This window comes from Myotis nattereri (assembly GCF_964212035.1).
Source record: "Myotis nattereri genome assembly, chromosome: 21".
NCBI lineage: Eukaryota > Metazoa > Chordata > Mammalia > Chiroptera > Vespertilionidae > Myotis > Myotis nattereri.
This window is the reverse complement of record NC_138097.1, coordinates 11,594,978-11,615,896: the sequence shown is the minus strand read 5'-3', so window position 1 is coordinate 11,615,896 and position 20,919 is coordinate 11,594,978. Positions and strand designations below refer to the sequence as shown.

Below are 20,919 nucleotides of genomic sequence, written 5' to 3'. Positions count from 1 at the left end.
AGCATTTTGAAAAACCCTAACTTAACTCTGGTGCCATGTCACATATAGAAATATTTTGATCTTTGCAACCATAGTAAAACAAAGACTTATATTTTTGATATTTATTTTATATATTGAAATGCCATTTGACAAAGAATAATCAACCAAAAATATGAGTTCGCGAGTCACCTCTGACACGTGTGTCATAAGTTCGCCATCAGTGTTTTATATGGTCACCACCCACCGATTAAGTATTATCAATATGCCCCATTCGTAAGCAAATGCTGAGACACAAAGATGTTGAGTAACTTGCCAAAGGCCACGGTTAATAAGCGGACCCAAAAAGTCACACGCCAGAACTATGTTCTTTTGGCAGCTCATCATGACTACTGTTTTGATGACTAATTTTTTTAAAAATGATGAGTAAAGTCGGCAGTAAAGACTTCCAAAAATTCTCTTCTCCATAGAAGGAATGAGGACGTTGACAAAAACCGACAGTGTCAATCAACTGTTTTCAAAACTCCAGAAATTCATCCAAGGCTCCCAGCCACTGGCAAAGCATGTATTTTCAAAAAAAAAAAACAGCCAAGAGCAGTGAGCGTGGTGGTTTTTCGCTTGCATTAGTGCCATGGCTCGCTCTCCGGCTCTGCAATGGCCTTGAAAAGTGACAACCCACCTTCCCAGGGCAGCCTTGGAGCCTCCAGAGGGAGCACATGGAGTTGGAGCTGCGCCAAAGCCTCCTTTTCCAGGAACTGTTGGTCCCTGGCCTGTCTGGTCAGACCTGTCTGGTGCTTTTTTTTTTTTTTTTTTGGAAGACTCTACTTAAAAGCCTATTTTGTATTTGAAACGATTTAGAGATTTACTGGCTCCAGGCACTTGAGGAAATCTGCCCCATCAGCTGACCACCAAGCAAACCACGTAGAGACTTCAATGGCCAGAAGATGAACAGCTGATTTCTCATCAGAAGCCGTGGAGGCCAGAAGACATTGGATGACATATTCAAGGTGCCAACAGGAAAAAAAATGCTGGCCAAGAATTCTATAGCCAGCAAAATTATCCTTCAACAATGAAGAAGAAACCAGGACATTCCCACACCAGCCAAACCTGAATTTGTTGCTAGACTTGCTCTATAAGGAGTCCTTCAGACTGAAATGAAAGGACATTTGGAAATAATTCTTTATCTCTGGATTAAAAAAAATAAATAAAGTATATCAGGAAAGGTAACTATAGACATACCTCAGAGATATTTTGGCTTTGGGTCCATACCATCACCATAAAGCAAATATCACAATAAAGTAAGTCCCGCATTTTTTGGTCTCCCAGTGTACATAAAAGTTATGTTTACACTCCACCATAGTCCACTATGTCTGCAACAGCACTAAAAATATATATATATACATACGTTAATTAAAAATTGTTACTATAAAATTCTTACCAGTATCTGAGCCATCAGCAAGTTGTAGGGTCTTGCCTGGTGGAGGGTCTTGCCTCGATGTTGATGAAATATCTGCAAAGCACAATAAGGCAAAAGTCAGTGAAATAAGGTACACCTGTCCATAGGTAAACATAAAGAACAATGTAAATTTATTTCGGTTTATAACCCTCTGTTTCTCCTATCTGATTTAAAACAAAAACTACATAGTCATAATGATAAGTCTGCACTGATGGACACACACATGTAAAGTTGTCATTTTTATGGTAATAACAGCAAAAAGGAGGAGTGAGGGAGCATAGCTACATAGGAGCATAATCTTTGGGCAACTTCCAAGAAGTCTTTCAATGAGTAAAGACTTCTTTACTCATCCCTCCTTTCTCCATCATCTTGCTAACCGGTACCAGGATGTGATGGCCGGAGCTTTGGCAGCCATTCTGGGCCATGAGGAAGCAGCCTGGGAGGCGGACGACTTCATGGAGCTGCCACCCCTGCCCAGGAACACACACCTCTGAGCTTTCGCAAGAGAGGGAAGTACTTGATGGAGGGATTCTGTCCTCCTATGAGCCACCAAACCTAATCTGAACTGATTTGGAAGCTTTGCCTCCTACTGTAGAAACCTATTCCTATAGAAGGCCTTGTCACACCCAGTCTCTTGTTTGATCCTCACAACCACCTTAGCGATATGCGTGTAAAATCCTTTTGTAAAACACAGATGGAAAGACGGTAAGGGGCCCACCGCTGGCTGAAGGCCAGAGGCAGGGGTGAGGACTCAGACGTCTGGCCCCGAGCTCACGCCCCAGCTCAAGCTCAGTATTCAACAGCCCCAAGCTGGCGAGGCTCAGCCCTGACCTGACTGCTCTCCAGCCCCTGAGACGACCTGCATTCTCCAAGCACCATCTGTACACTATTAGAGGAAGCCACCCCATTCCGCTGCAGCCCACACGTGCGCATGCTCACACACACACACACACACACACACACACACGCACGCACACGCGCACACACAGGCCTTCCCTGCGTCACAGCCAAAAGCCATGCTCTTTGCTTCCATTCAGTTAGAGTGAGAAGGTGCCCAGGGCAGCCTTTCACCATTTGGTTATTACAGAGCCACAGTGGCCCGTTGTACCAGCCACAGGGTCATGAAGACGCCTGCGTCCTGGTGCCTGGGAGAATTTCAGGGGTGTGGGGTGTGGGGTGAGGCCACGCCTGCCGGTGTAGGTCTGGGTCAGCCCAAGACGACACAGTCTGGACAGAGCAAGACCCTCCTAGCATCCTCTGTGCTATGTCTTTTTAAAAATTTTTTTTAAATATTTTTTACTGATTTCAGACAGGAAGGGAGAGAGATAGAGAGGGAGAAACATCAATGATGTGAGAGAATCACTGACTGGCTGCCTCTTGCACGCCCCCTACTGGGGATCGAGCCCGCAACCCAGGCATGTGCCCTTGGCTGGAATCGAATCTGGGACCCTTCAGTCCATAGGCGGATGCTCCATCCACTGAGCCAAACCAGCTAGGTTTTTTTAAAATTTATTTTAAATCCTCACCTGAAGATATTTTCCCATTGATTTTTATTTATTTATTTTTTTAAATATATGTTATTGATTTTCTACAGAGAGGAAGGGATAGGGATAGAGAGTTAGAAACATCGATCAGCTGCCTCCTGCACACCCCCCACTGGGTATGTGCCCGCAACCAAGGTACATGCCCCTGACCGGAATCGAACCCGGGACCCTTGAGTCCGCAGGCCGACGCTCTATCCACTGAGCCAAACCGATTAGGGCCCCATTGATTTTTAGAGAGAGTGGAAGAGAGAGGGAAAGACAGAGAGAAATATCGATGTGCGAGACACACATCGATTGGTTGCCTTCTGCACGCGCCCTGACCAGGGCCCAGGCCGGGGAGGACCCTGCAACCGAGGTACCTGCCCTTGACCGGAATCGAACCCGGGACCCTTCATTCCGCAGGCCAACGCTCCGAGCCTATCCACTGCGCCAAACTGGTTAGGGCCGTACAGTGTCTTGAGGCGACCACACCCCCACCCAGCTTCTTTGAGTCCATTTGCTTACGAGCTGGATGAAGTCCTGGGGAAGTCAGCAGGATGTTAAGTGAGATTCAATTCCAGGCAAGATTTAAAATAAAAGAGCTCTACTCGAAGCAGATGGAGACACTGGGGTTAGGGAGCCTGACCAGGAGCAAAGGCCAAACCACGGAGGCAGGAGTGCGGCACGGTGGGCCGGGGAGCGGCGCAGCGAAGAAAGCATCGAGGGTCAGGGAGGACCCCTGTCTGGACGCGAGGGAGCTTCCCGGACGTGCCTGGCGAAGCTGGGATGAATTAGCCGCCGAGGCAGGGGCCAGGAATTAATCCTCCTAATGGACTCCACATTATTCCTCTCCTCATTAGCGTTCTTTACCCAGTTTGTGGCCTCTTCATTTTAAGAGAAATGTCAAGACCTGGAGATGCTCCAGGGAAAAGCCATAAAAATGATGAAAGGGCAGGGAAGCGGGTCTCAGAGAGGGTGAGAGGCGTGCGTGACTCTCGCCGCGGCCTTTGTCTGAACAGAAAGGCCAGGAGCATGCGAGCCCCAGGACACGCACCCCACATCCGTGGCCCCGCTGGCCCCCAATGTCAGCATATATTTCGAAAGAGCCTCTTTTAAAAGCTCTTTTTTTTCTCCGTGTCCATCCAGGCGGTGTTGTGTGAACCCAGCCTGAGTCTAAATCAAGTGCAGACGTTCGCTTCCTGAAAGTTCTCTCTCCCACGTGTTGGCCCCTGGCTTGGGGTTCCACCCACTGAAATAAACACAGAGACTGGCCGAGTCTAACATTTTAGGTAAAAGGAGGGTGAAAGAGGCACAAGAATTCCCAGATTGGTTTCCGGGGGGGACAAGAGACAAAGGGAGGGGGAGGAAGGAGAGGAGAGCACAGCTTTCTGCACCCGCTACGGTCCATGTCTTAGGTCGGCAGGGCCCCCCCCCAGGGGAGTACAGACATAGAATTCCATGAAGCTGATAAAAACCTATGCTAGCCCTGGCCGGTGTGGCTCAGTGGATAGAGCATCCGGCTGCAGACCAAAGGGTCCCAGGTTCGATTCCGGTCAAGGGCATGTACCTCGGTTGCAGGCTCTTCCCTGGCCTGGGCCCTGGTCAGGTTCATGCAGGAGGCAACCAATCGATGTGTTTCTCTCACGTCGATGTTTCTCTCTGTTCTTCCCTCGCTCTCCCCCTCTCCCTAAAAATCAATGGAAAAATATCCTCAGGCGAGGATTAACATAAAAATAAAAGCAAGCCCTAACTGGTTTTGCTCAGTGGACAGAGTGTCGACCTGCGGACTGAAGGGTCCCAGGTTCGATTCCGGTCAAGGGCATGTACCTTGGTTGCGGGCACATCCCCAGTAGGAGGTGTGCAAGAGGCAGCTAATCGATGTTTCTCTCTCAATGTTTCTAACTTTCTATCCTTCTCCCTTCCTGTTTGTAAGAAATCAATAAAATATGTTTTTTAAAAATAATAAAAAAAGAATAAAAGTAAGTAGAAACCTGTGCTACAATATGAGCATAAGCAGAGAGACAGCTCAGAGCTACAAGAGGAGGAAAGAGGAATGAAAAACAATGGCACTGAGCACAAAACACTGTCCCGGAGATGCTGCACATCCATGAGCCCTGAGCCCTAAGCTCTAGCAGATGCTTCTCGGTGACCACCACCAGCAAGAGGAAATCTGCGAGTCTCTGAGACTCACAGAAGCCACAAGACGAGAATGCCCCACACCCTCAGAGCAGGCATGTCAAACTCACGGCCCGCAGGCCGCATGCGGCCCACAAGGAATATTTTGGTGGCCCAGCCAATATAATGGTATCTCAGAAATATTTTAATAAAAATCCCGTCACTTAATTTTGACAATATCCTGTTATACATAATTATTTGTTTAATATATTTTATTGATTTTTTACAGAGAGGAAGGGAGAGAGATAGAGAGTTAGAAACATGGATGAGAGAGAAACATCAATCAGCTGCCTCCTGCACACCCCACACTGGGGATGTGCCCGCAACCCAGGTACATGCCCTTGACCGGAATCGAACCTGGGACCTTTCAGTCCGCAGGCCGACACTCTATCCACTGAGCCAAACCGGTTACGGCAATATACGTAATTATTAATAACGAACTACAACGTTCGCTGATGACTGATTACTATCATCGAGCTGCATTCATTTCCCTTACACGCCTTAGGCGCAGGCGCACCATTTCTCTCCACTAATATCAGCAGCGAATGTTTTAGCAGCCGATGGCCACGTCATTAGTCCTGGACTGACTTGTTTGGTGTGCGCCACAGGAAATATGTCACTTTCGGAGAACAAGAAAAATAGGTTTATTTGTGTGACGCTTATTCATTTGTGCAGTTACTCGGCGTCTGGTGAGTTAATGTTCAAGAAAAAAATATTAATTTTTATTAAACTGTTCTATGATTTTATGTTAACGATCACTCACTTATCTCAGCCCTTTGCACTCAGCATGCCTCTATCGAAACAAACCTATGTTTTTATGAACACGGGAGCTTTTGTTTCTTTGCGGCCCAACCACAATAAACGTAAACCTTGTTTATTGGGCCTGTGTGAGCCTTTGAGTTTGACATGCTTGGTCAAGAGCATGGCTGCTTCTGTTGGTGGTGAGGCCCCGGAAGGGTGTTTCACCCCCCTCCTCGTCCCCACCACCACCACCGGGTCCTGACAGAGGACAGGCCTTGTGAAATGGACAAGATCTCGGGGGGGACGTGGGAAGCTCACCCCAGGCCCAGGCCCACAGCGCACGGCAGAAGCAGGCTGGGAGTCTGCACTTTCTCCGAACAGCCCGGCTGCACCTGGAACTCACCCCTGTGGAGCCGTCCCATCTCCAGCTCCACCTCCGCGGAGAAAAACGCCCGAGAACGTTCTCAGAACACCTGCCCACCGGCTGGTAAACGCTTTCGAAAAACAGCTACAGTCCTTGCGATCACCTGTTGCCTTTTCAAAACGCTGGTTCAGCCAACGGTCTTTTAAGAAGTGCATCGCTTTCACTGGGCTGCGAGGCCGGTCGTAAATCAAGGCTTTCATGCCCATAGTCAGTGTGCTGTGTGTGTGTGCTTTTGGGGGGGGGGGTGGTTCATTTCCCCATGTCCCCCTGTCGGCGTTCAGAGAGGTGTATTTATAGAGAAAGCAAAACAGATGATGCGGCCGGGCGGGGCGCTGCAGGAGAGCCACATCTGTGTCCAAGTCCCGCCAGCCCCCAACCCAGGATGGCTCTCCCTGCCCCCGGGGGAGCGCCGGGCACTCCCAGCTCTGGCCCCACACGGACACATCCCCGAGCTGGACTGTGGTCCCAGCACCACGCCCCCCCCCAAGTGGCTCCCAGCATCTGGCGACCCCGGCCCCCTTCCCCCTGGAGAGTCACCCCCATCTGTCCTTCCCTTCGGTCCTCAGCGCACCCACAGCCCTTTCCAATTAGGGGAGGTCGGGCTCCCCCTCTCAAGCATGGTTCTCATGATATTTTGCTGCTTTCCAGGTTCTTTCATTTTTATTTTTATTATTGCTCTATCCGAAGGACTCCGGCTGCTCCCACGAGCCACAGCGTCGATGGTGACCTGTGACGCGGTTTCCGCTCATCTGCCTTCCAGACTTCGAGTAGGATGACAGGGGCGCTCGGGGGAGGAGCTGGAGCCCAGCCATTCCTGCCCCACGCTCTCAAAGGCAAGGGCAAGGCCTCCCCATCCCACGTCAGCGAACAGAAAAGCCATCTCCAGAGGAAGTCCTCCCATGGCCGCCAAAGGCCACATCCTCGGTGAGGCCGCGTCCAAGTCATCTGCGGGCTTCGTGGGGGAGGGAGGGAGGGGCGGGGTGGGGAGGAGCAGGGGGCCAGGCTCTGGACAAAGCCAGGTGCGAAGTCGCCTCGCCTCTCTCATCCTGGGCTCCACTGTGCTAGCCTGGTCACGACGAGAGGTGAGTGTGGGAGCCATCATCAGAGTACGCCGGATGGTCAAGGCCCACACGCCAGACGCATGTGCAAGGGCAAGGACAGGGCGGTTTTGCTGTACATGATGCTCAGTCAGGCGTACCTTTGTATAACCCCGATATGGACATCGCTCTTTGGCCAGACGCCTCTTGTGTCTGAGTTGGTATGCAGACGTGTTGCTGACCGGCCGGTGTGCGGCTGCTCTGTGGGGCTCCTGTGAAGAACTGTTCTGTCTGATGGCTCCTTGTTCCCAATGGCTACTTGGTCTGCAATAAAGTCTCTCCTATATGCCTTCGGCTGCTCGTATCTCCCTCCAGTACCTGGCGTCCATGGAGGTCCAGTCCCTGGCAGGGGAACTGAGGCCCAACAGCTTTTCCCAGGAGGATGAAAGGGGTCCCTGTCTTTGTGGAAAAGGAAAATTGGGGGGTCAGGGGGGCCGCTTGCAACCTAGTTCAGTATCTGGTTAAAACTGTAGTCTTACCTCCCCACTCTGACTGACGAGGCCAGAGCTGCAGGGCCTAACCCCAGGACCTAACCCCAGGGCCCCGCCACAGCTGACTTGGGCAGAGCTGCAGGGACCCTCAGGGGCCCGCCAGGAGGAGATACAGAGGCCAGAGCCTCCCCATGAGTTCAGTTCAGGCTTCGGGTCTGGAATCCCCTGGACTAGCAGATCTGCGAAATGAAGGTTAAACTTCCCTCCCTCAGAGTGCTGGCTGATGGTTCTCCCGTGCCCTCTGCCACAACATTTTGGGTTCCTGCTTCATGGGCCGTGAGATGAGGGTCCAGGGCTAAGGAATCTGACAGACAACAGGAATCAAACCGCCAGACGAGTTGCCTCCAATCACTGAGCCAAACTAGCTGAGGTCCCCGCACTGAGGAGCAGAGCAGCCACCCCAACTCTGCTCTGTCTGGGTCCCTGGTACACTAACTCCTGGTCGTAACAGAACAGCAGGGGCTTTAGGCAGCCACATTTTGGGCATAGATTTTGCTGCAATACATACAAGAGGCACTGGGCAAATCCTTCACCTTTCTAGGCCTCTATTTCTTCATCTATAAAATGGGGCCAAGGGTAGCATCTATCTATACTAATAAAAGGGTAATTGCTAATTAGAACAGGTCAACCGGACATCCGACTTCCTTCTGGACAAAACCACTGTGGCGGGGGCCGAGGCAGAGGTGGTTAGGGGCAAGCAGGGCGGCAGGGGAGCAAGCAGTTAGGGGTGATCAGGCTGTCAGGGGAGGCAGTTGGGGGAGATCAGCCAGCAGGAGAGGGCAGTCAGGGGCGATCAGGCCTTCAGGGGAGTGGTTAGGGGGTGATCAGGATGACAAGCAGGTGAGCAGTTAGGAGCCAGCGGTCCCAGACTGGAGAGGGTGCAGGCCGGGCTGAGGGACACACACCCCCCATGCATGAATTTCATGCACCAGGCCTCTAGTTTATCTATATTACCTCTCTCAGATGGAATAAATAAAATAATGGTCCCCAAAGAACAGCCCAGCGCTCAGGACAAGGCAGGCAGTGGGTCCACATGGGTTTTCTTGATAGAAAATAAAATCTATTCGTGGCAGCCATGTGTTAAGCTCCTAATTAAGAGGCTGCCAATCATGGCTGAAGCCTCCTTTATCCCTGGAAGCTGAGTTGAAGTCAAGAGGCTTGAGTGTCTCCGGTGCCAAGCTGGAAAAGGGGGGAAACATTCACCCCGGAAGCTTCCAGAAAGAAACACAGCTCCTCTGACACCTTAATCTCAGCCCGGTGAGACCGCCTGGCACTTCTGACCCCCAGGACTGTCAGATAGCAAATCCGTGTGTTAAGCCACGGAGTTTGTGGGGCCGTATTACGGCTGCAATATTAACCGCACGCACCTAGGGACATCAAAAATGGGAAATTATCACAAACCGCTCTGCGGCTCTCTCCGTTCGGCCTGTAATCGGTTTCCCATTTAGGCTGGAATTGTTTTTCCTCACTGCAGAGCGGACAGTGGCTGCTCACAGACTCATTAATATGCATAAAGAGCTGCATAATTAGTTGCCACAGGTAACCCCTCTCTGGCGGTGTGAACTGAGCTAATGCATGCCGCCCGAGGAGCGGGGCGGGGTGAGTAGAAGTCCCCATTTCATACCAGGAAATATTTGAATAATATGGAAATACACTAGATGTTATTAGCAGGGTGTCAGGTTTGACAGTCCGTGTTATTGTGAAAATAAATGAGTTTTGACACAAATAACTTAGGTATGCATTGATTTTTTTTTTTTTTTAAGCAAATCCTGGAACAAGCTGTTATGTGTTGTGCGGTAGGTTTACAAAGATTTTGATGGCTATTAGGAGAAAATGACGGCGAAGGTTTGCTGATTCGTGTACTCATTAAGCTGCTCTAAGGTGTAACATCATTACTTTCCCCTGAAATGTATGCTGTTCCTCTTGCATATTTAATTGACTCTAGCAACCCATATTTATAACAATGACGGAAGCTGTCAGCAAGGGGAAGACGGTAAAAGGGAGAACTCAAATCACCACAAAAAAGTCACATTCTGGCCCGGCCAGCATGGCCCTGTGGTTGAACATCGACCTACAAACCTGGAGATCACGGTTCGATTTCCAGTCAGGGCACATGCCCAGGATTCGGGCTCAATCCCCAGTAGGGGGCGTGCAGCAGGCAGCCAATCCATGATTCTCATCATCGATGTTTCTATCTCTCTCTCCCTCTCCCTTCCTCTCTGAAATCCATCCTATATAATAAAAGCCCAGCAACCAAATGGCAGAACAACCAGTCGACCAGTCGCTATGACGTGAACTGACCACCAGGAGGCAGACACTCAATGCAGGAGCTGCCCCCTGGTGGTCAGTGCGCTCCCACAGTGGGCCAATTCCCACAGGCCACGCCTCCCACCAGTGCACGAATCCCATGCACTGGGCTTCTAAGTAAAAATATATTTCTTAAAAAGTCAACAATTTTTCTAGATCATCTTTATCACTAATCAATCTGCCTGAAGACATTTCTTTGGCCTATTTCATTTTCTTTCTTTTGGGACTTTCTCCTTTTGATTTTTTCTTCTGAGACTCTAGTTGCCAGGCAGGATCCGGCATCCCGGTGGGCACTTCCTGTCACTGGTCAGGGGCCTGGGACTCTCTGCCCAGACTCCCCTGGCCTTGGTCCTTGAGAGGCCAAGGAGAGAGGTGCTCGGGAGGCATGTCTGCGAAGGTCAATCCTCTGTGCAGAACCTTGACCTCAGCAACCTGCACTCCTAAGACCCCTGGCCGGCATCTCACGTCCTATTTCATTCACCCCTCATTTCAGCAGTGTGAGGTCCAGGCTCTACTGTATCCAACTGACAGATGAGGAAACCGAGGGTCAGGGTGCTTGCATCCAGTCCAGTCTAAGGGAGCGCGAATGGCAGCAGGGGATCTGAAGCAGGGCTGTCTGAGTCCCCCCACTCCGCTGCCTCCCAGAATACGGTACAACTCCCCTCTTAAAAGGCCCCTTTATCTTGATCATCTCAAGAGGTTTCTCAAATCAACCACTCAGTGACTCCAATAAACGATACCCAGTTTAAAACTGTTGATCAATGCCCTGGCTGGTGTGGCTCAGTGGATAGAGTGTCAGCCTGTGGACGGAAGGGTCCCAGGTTCGATTCCAGTCAAGAACATGTACCTCAGTTCCAGGCTCCTCCCCAGCCTGGGCCCTGGTCGGGGTGCGTGCAGGAGGCAACCAATCCATGTGTTTCTCTTATATCAGTATTCCTCTCTGACTTTCCCTCTCTCTTCCACTCTCTCTAAAAATCAATGGAAAAAATATCCTCGGTGAGGATAAATAAATAAATCTCTTCTATAAAAGGCCCGTGGCCATCATGCCGTAAGCCGTCACAACCAAATATAGAGAAGGCTGGTGGCGGTCACGCCCTCACAACCAAACGAGCAGGCTCTCCGGTGGGCGGGGAGGGGAGCAAGCTACTAGCAGCAGAAAGCTACAAGCGACGATGGGCAGGGCAGCCAGGTGTGGCAAGCAGAAGCGAGCTACTCGCATAGTTTCGTGCGCACTGGGCCTCTAGTAAGTAAGTGAGTGAATGAATAAATAAATGAATGAATGAATGAATGAATGAATAAAACTGTTGATGGAACCAGTAAGCAGGTGAGGTCATGGGGACCAAGAGAATGGCTGTGGGTAAGAAATGTTAGATTCTACCGGGTGTCTTTTGTTTGCCCTGGGGTTTATTTGAGCCCCGTCTTGGCCTTGAAGCTACAGCCTCACAATGATGGGTAGTAACAGTGGGCATATTCACCAGTCACCCAGGATATTATCTAAGGGTCTTAAGAAGCCGCTCTTTGCCAGCATATTCTGAAATGTACCTAGAAGTAGCAGCAGCATCGCACCCAATGTAAAGAAAATCATCAAAATTGATAAAAGCAAAGCAAGGCTCGTCCATCACACAGATGAACGTACACCAGTAATAATATCTTTCATCTCACAGGTAATTAGAATTGCCAGCGGGGGACCTCATGCCTTCAGATTGGTAGGAGCAAGGCTCTCTGGAGTGAAAAAGAGTTGACCTAAATATTTCGCTGATGGTTTTCAGGTTAGCCTTGGGCTGTCTGGTCTCTGAGAAGAGGTACCACGGATCCAAGGCAAATGAAAACCTTAGGATTTACCGGCTCCACCCCCACCCCCACCCCCCCCCTCCCACCCCTACCCTCCATTGAATGCATGGAGAATGTCTCCAGGCAAAACCCAGGAAGAAAGGAACAAAGGAAATTAGGGGAAGTGTTGGCCACCCCATGTTTGCAGCGATTATGCTTGACATTGACCCTGTGGGGGGTGGGAAATGATGCTGATAATATATCTTTGGCATCTCTACATATGTTTTTATCCTGTCCTGTTCAAGAAGTCCACAGCCCTGGCCGGTTTGGCTCAGTGGATAGAGTATCCGCCTGCGGACTGAAGGGTCCCAGGTTCAATGCCAGTCAAGGGCACATGCCTGGGTTGCATGTGTGGGGCCTGCAGGAGGCAGCTGATCAATGATTCTCTCTCATCAATGATGTTTCTATCCCTCTCTCCCTCTCCCTTCCTCTCTGAAATCAACAAAAAAAATATATATTTTAAAAAAAGAAGTCCACGGGTTTTTTATTGTGTGTTTTTTTTTTAATTGTTGTTGTTAATCCTCACCTGAGGTTTTTTTTCCATTCGTTTTTAGAGAGAGTGGGAGAGAGAGGGAAAGACAGAGAAACATTGATGTGAGAGAAACAGATCGATTGGTTGCCTCCTGCACGAGCCCCAACCAGGGCCCGAGCCGGGGAGAAGCCTGCAACCATGGTACCTGCCCTTGACCGGAATCGAACCTAGGACCCTTTGGTCCGCAGGCGGACGCTCTATCCACTGAGCCAAACTGCCTAGAGGGCAAGAAGTCCACAGCTTCCTCCCCAGCCCTGCTCAGTTTTGGAGTCTGTCTCCCCACCAGCCTGCGGGGTCGGCGCCCATGAAGTTATGACAAGAGCTTGCCCCAGAAGCAGGCTGCGCGGCCCAAGCACAAAGCCACGTGCACCGCAGTGACAGGCTCATTTAGAAACAAATTAGGGGTTAAGTAAAAAGTGCATGACAGAGGCAAAACCGACTTTCCCTCGCCCCCTTCCTGTCGGTTAGCATTAGAAAGTGCCTCGGAGCCGCGTGTGTCAAGAATATGAACGCGAGATGTCACTTGGGCTGCCTCTAATTGAAGCCAGGATAAATGGAGTGGAAAGGCAGCGTCTAATCCAATCAAAACATGAAAAAGGTATTTTGACATGTAAATTGCCAACTTCCTGTGTATTTTGTCTCCCCAATTACACCCTCCCCTGTCATGTTGTTTTTTAAAAAAAATTGTATCTTAATCTCCCAGCCTCCTAATAATTATGTCATCATTCTTGGGGCCTGAGCACTGTGTAATGGTATTTTATGGGATATGTCACTCATTATTAGCTGAACTCACTCGCTGTCCCCAGTGATACCATATCTCATGGTGTTCAAATATGCCTGGTGTCAGCTCCCGCTCTGCACACGCTATAGCGGGCCGCGGTCTGCTTCTCAGTTGCGTGGGAGTATGTGGGTACGTGGGGAGAGTACTTTTGGACAGTTAATCCGGCTCATCAGCATTTTATATGGGGATACCCGATACCTTTTTTTCTTTAATGGGATGGGCGACTGGTCTCAAATATAAATCGCTCGTCCCTGCTGCGCACTGGGAAAATGCCATGCACAGAGATTTTACTGCTGCTGTGGAGATCACAAAAAAAGTCAGGTAGTGAAAAAAAGAAAAAGGGAAAAAAAAAGTCAGTTTGATATGCGGAGAGCGGTTACCCGTACTGATGGGAAGCACGAGTACATAATATTACCAATTGTTTCCAAGCCAGAGAAAAGCTTAAAGATCAGCTGTCCTAGGCCCCTGGATTCACAGGTGAGAAATACAACAGTTCCCAGGTAAAAGAACTTCTCTAGGTCTCTCTGTTCCTTAGAGGCAGAAACAGAACGAGGTTCCCCAGAGCACCAACTGGGCTCCCCCAGGGTCCTGTCAGCCTCTGCCCAGAGCCCCATTCTAGAGCCACTTACATTCTAGAGCCCCCTTGCATTCTAGAGCTAATTACATTCTAAAGCCTCATTGCATTCTAGAGCTAATTACATTCTAGAGCCCCATTGCATTCTAGAGCTAATTACATTCCAGATCCCCATTGCATGCTAGAGCTAATTTCATTCTAAAGCCCCACTGCATTCTAGAGCCAATGCCATGCTTTGGTGCCCCTGAGAAAGCAGAAGTGAGGCACATCTGAGGAACTCGCCAGAGGCCTGGGCCAGAAGAGTAGCATTATCAGGGAGCAGCACGCAAAACTGGAAGTCACCAGTGAACAGTCCTGGTGTCTAAGAGGCTCCTGTCTTCAAACACGACCTTGCATAAAAGGGCGTGCACACGTGGAGGAGGAGAGCAGGAGTAAGCACTGGCCATGCTACACCCGTGTTCTTGACCTTGGGAAAGGCATTGGGCCGCTTGGCTCAGCCCTAGGATGCTCACCTGTGGAATGGAGGTAATAATACCAGATCTGCTACTGGTCAAATGCAAGCAGGCTGAATTCCCTGTGCCTGGCGTGTTTTAACATCTAAATGGCCAAAACTGGAATATTCAACTGACAGTAAAGAACCCGGGGTCTGTGCTCCTATCTACCATCCCCATAGCAGCGGTTCTCAACCTGTGGGTCGTGACCCCTTTGGGGGTCGAACGACCCTTTCACAGGGGTCGCCTAAGACCATTGGAAAACACATAGATCATTACATATTGTTTTTGTGATGAATCACTATGCTTTAATTATGTTCCATTTGGAACAATGAAAATACATCCTGCATATCAGATATTTACATGACGATTCATAACAGTAGCAACATGACAGTTATGAGGTAGCAACGAAAATAATGTTATGGTTGGGGGTCACCACAACATGAGGAGCTGTATGAAAGGGTCGCGGCACTAGGAAGGTTGAGAACCACTGCCCCATAGGATCAGAGTCTCTAGCCTGGACTTAGCAGTCGCACAAGGGGGCAGTGACGGAAACGCAACTAATGTCTGAAATGCGGGGTACAGGAGATGCACGCAGGCAAAATATTACAGTCACAGTCATACATTCTAAAGGGGCCTCTGCTCGGGGGAATGTACCCCAGCACACAGCCAATCTCCTCTGACAACCCCCTCTAACAGGCACCTCCTCATCCCCGGCCAACACTGTTATGACAGGTCGGGTCAGAGAAAACTACGGGGAAACAGGCCCGGCAACACTACGAAGATCATCCCCATGAAGAAGCCATTTCTCACCCTAACCGGTTTGGCTCAGTGGCTAGAGCGTCGGCCTGCAGACTGAGAGGTCCCAGGTTCGATTCCGGTCAAGGGCATGTACCTTGGTTGCGGGCACATCCCCAGTAGGGGGTGTGCAGGAGGCAGCTGATCAATGTTTCTTCCTCTCTGTAAAAAACCAATAAAATATACTTTAAAAAAAAAAAGAAGCTGTTTCTCTTTTTGTTCTCAGGGGACAGAGATCTCGCTGCCAGGAAGTGAAGCCGGGTGAGTTGGCGTGAACGCAGACACGTGCCCATGATCGCTGCCTGCCAAGACCTGCAGGCGGGAAGCGGGGGCCTGAACGCTTTGCTGCAGCCGGATCGTTTGCATGTCTGATTGGGTGAGGGGAGAGATCGGAACATGCAATGACCTCATCTCAGGTACCCCAAGTTGTTATTCGGGACGGAGGCCCCCTGGACCACCTGCAGCCGGGTTCTTGCACGTTTGTGCTCGGTCACTGTGGTGGAGTTTGCCCCTACAGCTCATTGCTCGTATTTTTTAAAAAATATATACTTTATTGATTTTTACAGAGAGGAAGAGAGAGGGACAGAGAGTTCACAACATCGATGAGAGAGAAACATCGATCAGCTGCCTCCTGCACACCCCCTATTGGGGTTGTGCCCGCAACCAAGGTACATGCCCTTGACCGGAATTGAACCTGGTACCCTTCAGTCCGCAGGCCGATGCTCTATCCACTGAGCCTAACTGGTTGGGGCTCATTGCTCGTAATTTTAAAGCTGGAATCTTTTCCAGGATGTGTCCTTTCTCCCTTCAAGTATGTCCTGAGTTTAGATTTTTTTTTTTCAGGAAAAAAAATAAATAATTGGCTGAGGATAAGTCATATTTTCACTTTCTGAATAATTTTCAGGTGGGATTGAAACACATCTGTTTTGCGCCCTAGCTTAATTAATTGAGAATATTTTTATTCACTGTTGTTGACAAATAAGCCAGGAGATAAGGAGCATGGTCGAGTCTTACATCTGAATTTATTAAATATTAGCTATGCTAGAATAATATTTTAACTAGCACCAAAACAATACTTTAAATGGCACCTGATTTCCTTCCCAAGAATATAGACTGTCCTAGAAATGTTATGACTCCATTTCCTCCCATACTTAGAGGGGAAAATATCACAGTCAGACACTCCATCAGAACATTGACAGCCACTTTTAAAATGTTTAGTTACACTTCACGCCACTCCAAAAAGGCTACAGAAGTCACTGAAGCTACAGAAAAGAGGGGGGAAGAAGACGCGAGGACAGGAATCAGGAGAAGAACATACAGCAGGGTAGTGAGAAATAAATGTAGAAGTGACCATGTTATCATTTCCTCACCAAATTAAAGTGCAGAATGAAATGTACAACTTGGCCGGAAACCCGGTACCCTAAGCTTGCCTGTCAGTCCTGGGATCTCCCAGGTCCCAGTGTGACAGGGATCGGACTGTCCATCGCATTTGATTCACAGCCTCTGAACTACAGCAGGAGGCCCCCCCGTTTCCCTTCTCCCCTGGGCTGACTCATAAAGAAGTATGCGAGCCAGGGCTTGGGGAAGCGGAGGCCCGCTGCCGGCTGGCTCCATCTGCGTTCCTCTACTCCCATCTACTGATAACAGGCTGCTACTTCCCGGCTGATCCTCTTCTGCCCTCACCACATCCCCATGGACCAGAGCGTGAGGCCCCGGCTGTAGTAAGTCCCTTCCCCTGGGAGATTTTCCCATCAAAGCAGGCGTGTGTGTGTGTGTGTGTGTGTGTGTGTGTGTGTGTGTGTGTGTGTGTTTTCTGAGGATAATTAACAGTGTTCTAGTTTACCGCCTGGTGAATTACTGCTGTCCTGTTATTTATTTCACTTTTGACAATCAAAGAAAAGACAATCATCACTTAGATTTGTTTTCTTTCTTTGGTGGTGGTTGTTAATCCTCACCCGAGGATATTTTTCCATTGATTTTTTTAGAGAGAGTGGAAGAGAAAAGGAAAGGCAGAGAGAAACATCGATGTGAGAGAAACACATCCATTGGTTGCCTCCTGTACGTGCCCCAACCAGGGCCCGGGCCAGGGTGGAGCCTGCAACCAAGATACGTGCCCTTTACCGGAATCGAACCCAGGACCCTTTGGCCCACAGGCAACGCTCTAACCATTGAGCCAAACCAGCTAGGGCATGTTTCCTTTTTTTTTTTTAAAGAGGCTGTCGGCTTAATTAGGGGGGTGGGAATCACACTTTTTGTGTTGGTTTTCAGAGCACATTTGTTATTCTATGTATGTTGCTATCTATCAAGCTTTCTCCTTGTTTTGTTTTGTTTTGGGGGGTTTTGGTTTTCGTTTTTGTTTTAATTGCAAAGAGGCATTTTCCCACTGGCTTAAGGGTGGTCACAGCATTAAATGACTTAAGAGGAGGACAGGATCCACCATGGACATGGATGGGGCTCCCCAGAGGAAAGCCACAGTGCAAGGACTCAACATGTTGCTGAACCTGAGAGGAGGCGGGTGGGGGCTTCTGTTAGGATGAAAACCTGGGAAAGGATTGTAAGTCCATGAAGTCATCTCATGAGTCCATGTCCGATGAAATATTCGTGACTTGAGAGAGAAAATACAGCAAATTTTTTCAGGGTTACCATTTCCATTGTGGGGACCACTTCCTCTCCCCCTGCCTCACCAACCAAATGAGAAGACAATTCAACTTCAAGTTTGGGCTACAAGATGAGTTTGTCTGGAAGAAATGAACTGTCAGTTTTTATCTCGATTCACCACAGGTCTTTAATCAAAGTCGATGCGTCACCTCCCTGATCCCCCCTCCATCAAATGCTGCCCTGAAAATCGCACCAAGCTTCCCTGTGCCTGCGGCTAATTAAAACTCGGTGGTCCCTGAAAAGTGTGGCTCAGTGGATAGAGCCTCAGCCTGCAGACAGAAGTGTCCCGGGTTCCATTCCAGTCAAGGGCATATGCCCGGGTTGCGGGCTTCTCCTTGGCCTGGGCCCTGGTCGGGGCTCGTGCAGGAGACAATCAATCGATGTGTTTCTCTCACATCGATATTTCTGTCTTTCCCTCCCCCTTCCACTCTCTCTAAAATCAATGGAAAAATATCCTCGGGTGAGGATTAAAAAATAAAAAAAAATAGTCCTGGCCGGTTTGGCTCAGTGGATAGAGCATCGGCCTGCGGACTGAAGGGTCCCACGTTCGACTCCAGTCAAGGGCATGTGCCTGGATTTTGGGCTCGATCCCCAGTAGAGGGCATGCAGGAGGCAGCCGATCAATGATTTGCTCTCACCACTGATGTTTCTATCTCTCTCTCTCCCTCTCCCTTCCTCTCTGAAATCAATTTAAAAATTTTTTAAAAATAAATAAAAGTAAAAAAGTAAAAATCAATGGTTTCACCCCCAGCCGGGAGGGACGGGGATGGCGGGTCTGCCCCAAAGAGGTGGCCTCTGTATGGAGAAGGGTCCTGGAAGGAGGTCCGTACCAATTACCAGGCCAGTCCATGTACACAGTGGACATTATTGGTCCATAAAACGTCTGGAAATTTAGAGCAGAAAACAGAAGTCGCGTGTGTTGAACACCAGACTGAACTAAATTCTGCCCAACGTGGTGAACTGGAGAGCAGTGGGCCCTGTAGGGACCGTAGGGAGGAGCCCATGGAAAGAGCCTGGGCCTGAGAGGTGAGGTTCCTACACCCGATCTCCCAACAGCTGTGTGACTTGTTCACACTACGGTGAGGTTGCACCCTCGGCTAGGTGAGCTTCACAAGTTCAACTGCAGGAATCTGGGAGAGGGACAGAGCGAAATGTAAAGGTGGGAGGGGCCCTCGCTGGTTTGGCTCAGTGGCTAAAGCATTGGTCTGCGGACTGAAGGGTCCCAGGTTCGATTCCATTCAAGGGCACAGGCCCAGGTTGCGGGCTCGATCCCCAGTAGTGGGTGTGCAGGAAGCAGACGATGCATGATTCTCTCATCATTGATGTTTCTCTCTCTCTCTCCCTCTCCCTTCCTCTCTGAAAGGGGGAAGATGCTCAACGCAGGAGCTGCCCCCTGGTGGTCAGTGCGCTCCCACAAGGGGAGCACCGCTCAGCCAGAGCTGGGCTCATGGCTGGTGAGCGCAGTGGCATTGGCGGGAGCCTCTCCCGCCTCCGCGGCAGCGTTAGGATGTCTGACTGATGACTGGGAGTGGGCACAGGCCAGGCTGAGGGACACCCCCGCCAAGTGCACGAACGTCGTGCACTGGGCCTCTAGTATATATATATATATATAAATAAAAGCCTAATATGCAAATTGTCCCCTTGGGAGTTCGACTGGGAGACGGGAGTTTGATTGCTCGCTATGATGTGCACTGACCACTGGGGGTGACACAGAATGAAGGAAGGCCCCAGCCAGCAGCCGGCAGCTGGGTAAGGGAGGCCCCAGCTGGCAGCCGAAAGGCCCCGATCGGCCCTGATCGCCAGCCAGGCCTAAGAGCCCTACCTGTGCACAGATTTCATGCACCAGGCCTCTAGTACAGTATAAGGTAATTCATTGAACTGAGTGTGTATTTTCTGTTTTGGGTTTTTTTCAAAGTGGTAATTCAGTATAGCTCTCCAGATTCATTGTCCAATTAATTTAGTAAGTTGTAAAATGTTGCATCATTCAACAAGTATTTCTGGAGGGAAGCGCTCTTTAAGTCAACCTCCGTTCTGTTTAAAATTCAGAAAGGAATTTGCCCCTTCCCGTGTGGCATTCTCTCGACCCTGGTGTAGTTTCTGCCTACCCACTGTTCTTGAATGCCTTTAGCCATTCTTCAAATAGCCATTGCTTTGCTAGATCATCATAACTCACACGGAATAGCCAGGTGTCCTCTGAGCCATTTGTCCGAAATGATGGTGCTATTTTATGAAGGACACTGACAAGCAACATGTCTCTGAATTTTGTTTAGCATATTGAACTTAAACCATAAGAACTGGGGGTCCGGTGTCCTCCAAGGTGACCCAAGGGGAAAGGAGACTAGTGGCTATATGCTGAGGACTTACTAAGTGCTAGAGACAGCGACAGACACTTCCCATAAGTTACCCATTCATTCATTTGCAAAGGCAAGCATGGGCACAAGGGTATTCAAAAATAGCCCCCAGGTATGTAAAGCTGTAGGCAATGCCACGTGATAAACACCAAAATCTGGGTAAACATAAGCTACTTTTGTCATTGAACACTGGAGAAACTAAAATAGGAAGAATTTAGAGTAGAAGATGGGGAAATGAGTGCATTCCAGGCAACAAATTGAAAATATAGAAAAGATAAATATCCATCTATCTATCTATATAAAACCCTAATATGCAAATCAACCAAACAGCAGAACGACCGGTCGCGATGACACGCACTGACCACCAGAGGGCAGATGCTCAATGCAGAAGCTGTCCCCTGCCTGCAGGCCCCGACAGGCGGCAGCAGCAAAGGGTGGGGCTGGCGAGCAGGCAGCACCAGGCCAGCCAAGGCAGGTGCAAGCAGGAGCCCTCCAATTGCCCTGCCGGACCCTACAGATCAGCCCTGATTGCTGGCCAGACCTAGGGACACTACCCGTTCACGAATTTTGTGCACCGGGCCTCTAGTTTTTAAATAAATGTCTGATGTGATTAAACAATTGGTTAAGTATTCATCTTTGCCACTGGACTTCCAAAACTTCACAATCACTTCTGCTCAAATACTGCTACATCTTTGAATTGTGCTGACAGACTAT

General features: G+C 49.4%; 1 long non-coding RNA gene across 1 annotated transcript in view; it reads right to left on the bottom strand.

Moving 5' to 3' along the window:
* The window catches only part of LOC308535748, a 1,003,266-nt gene that overhangs the window by 780,236 nt on the left and 202,111 nt on the right, over nt 1–20,919 (bottom strand). Inside the window, exon 4 of the long non-coding RNA XR_013997295.1 lies at nt 1,415–1,486. This is a non-coding gene — a long non-coding RNA (uncharacterized lncRNA). The remainder of the gene's footprint in view (nt 1–1,414; nt 1,487–20,919) is intronic.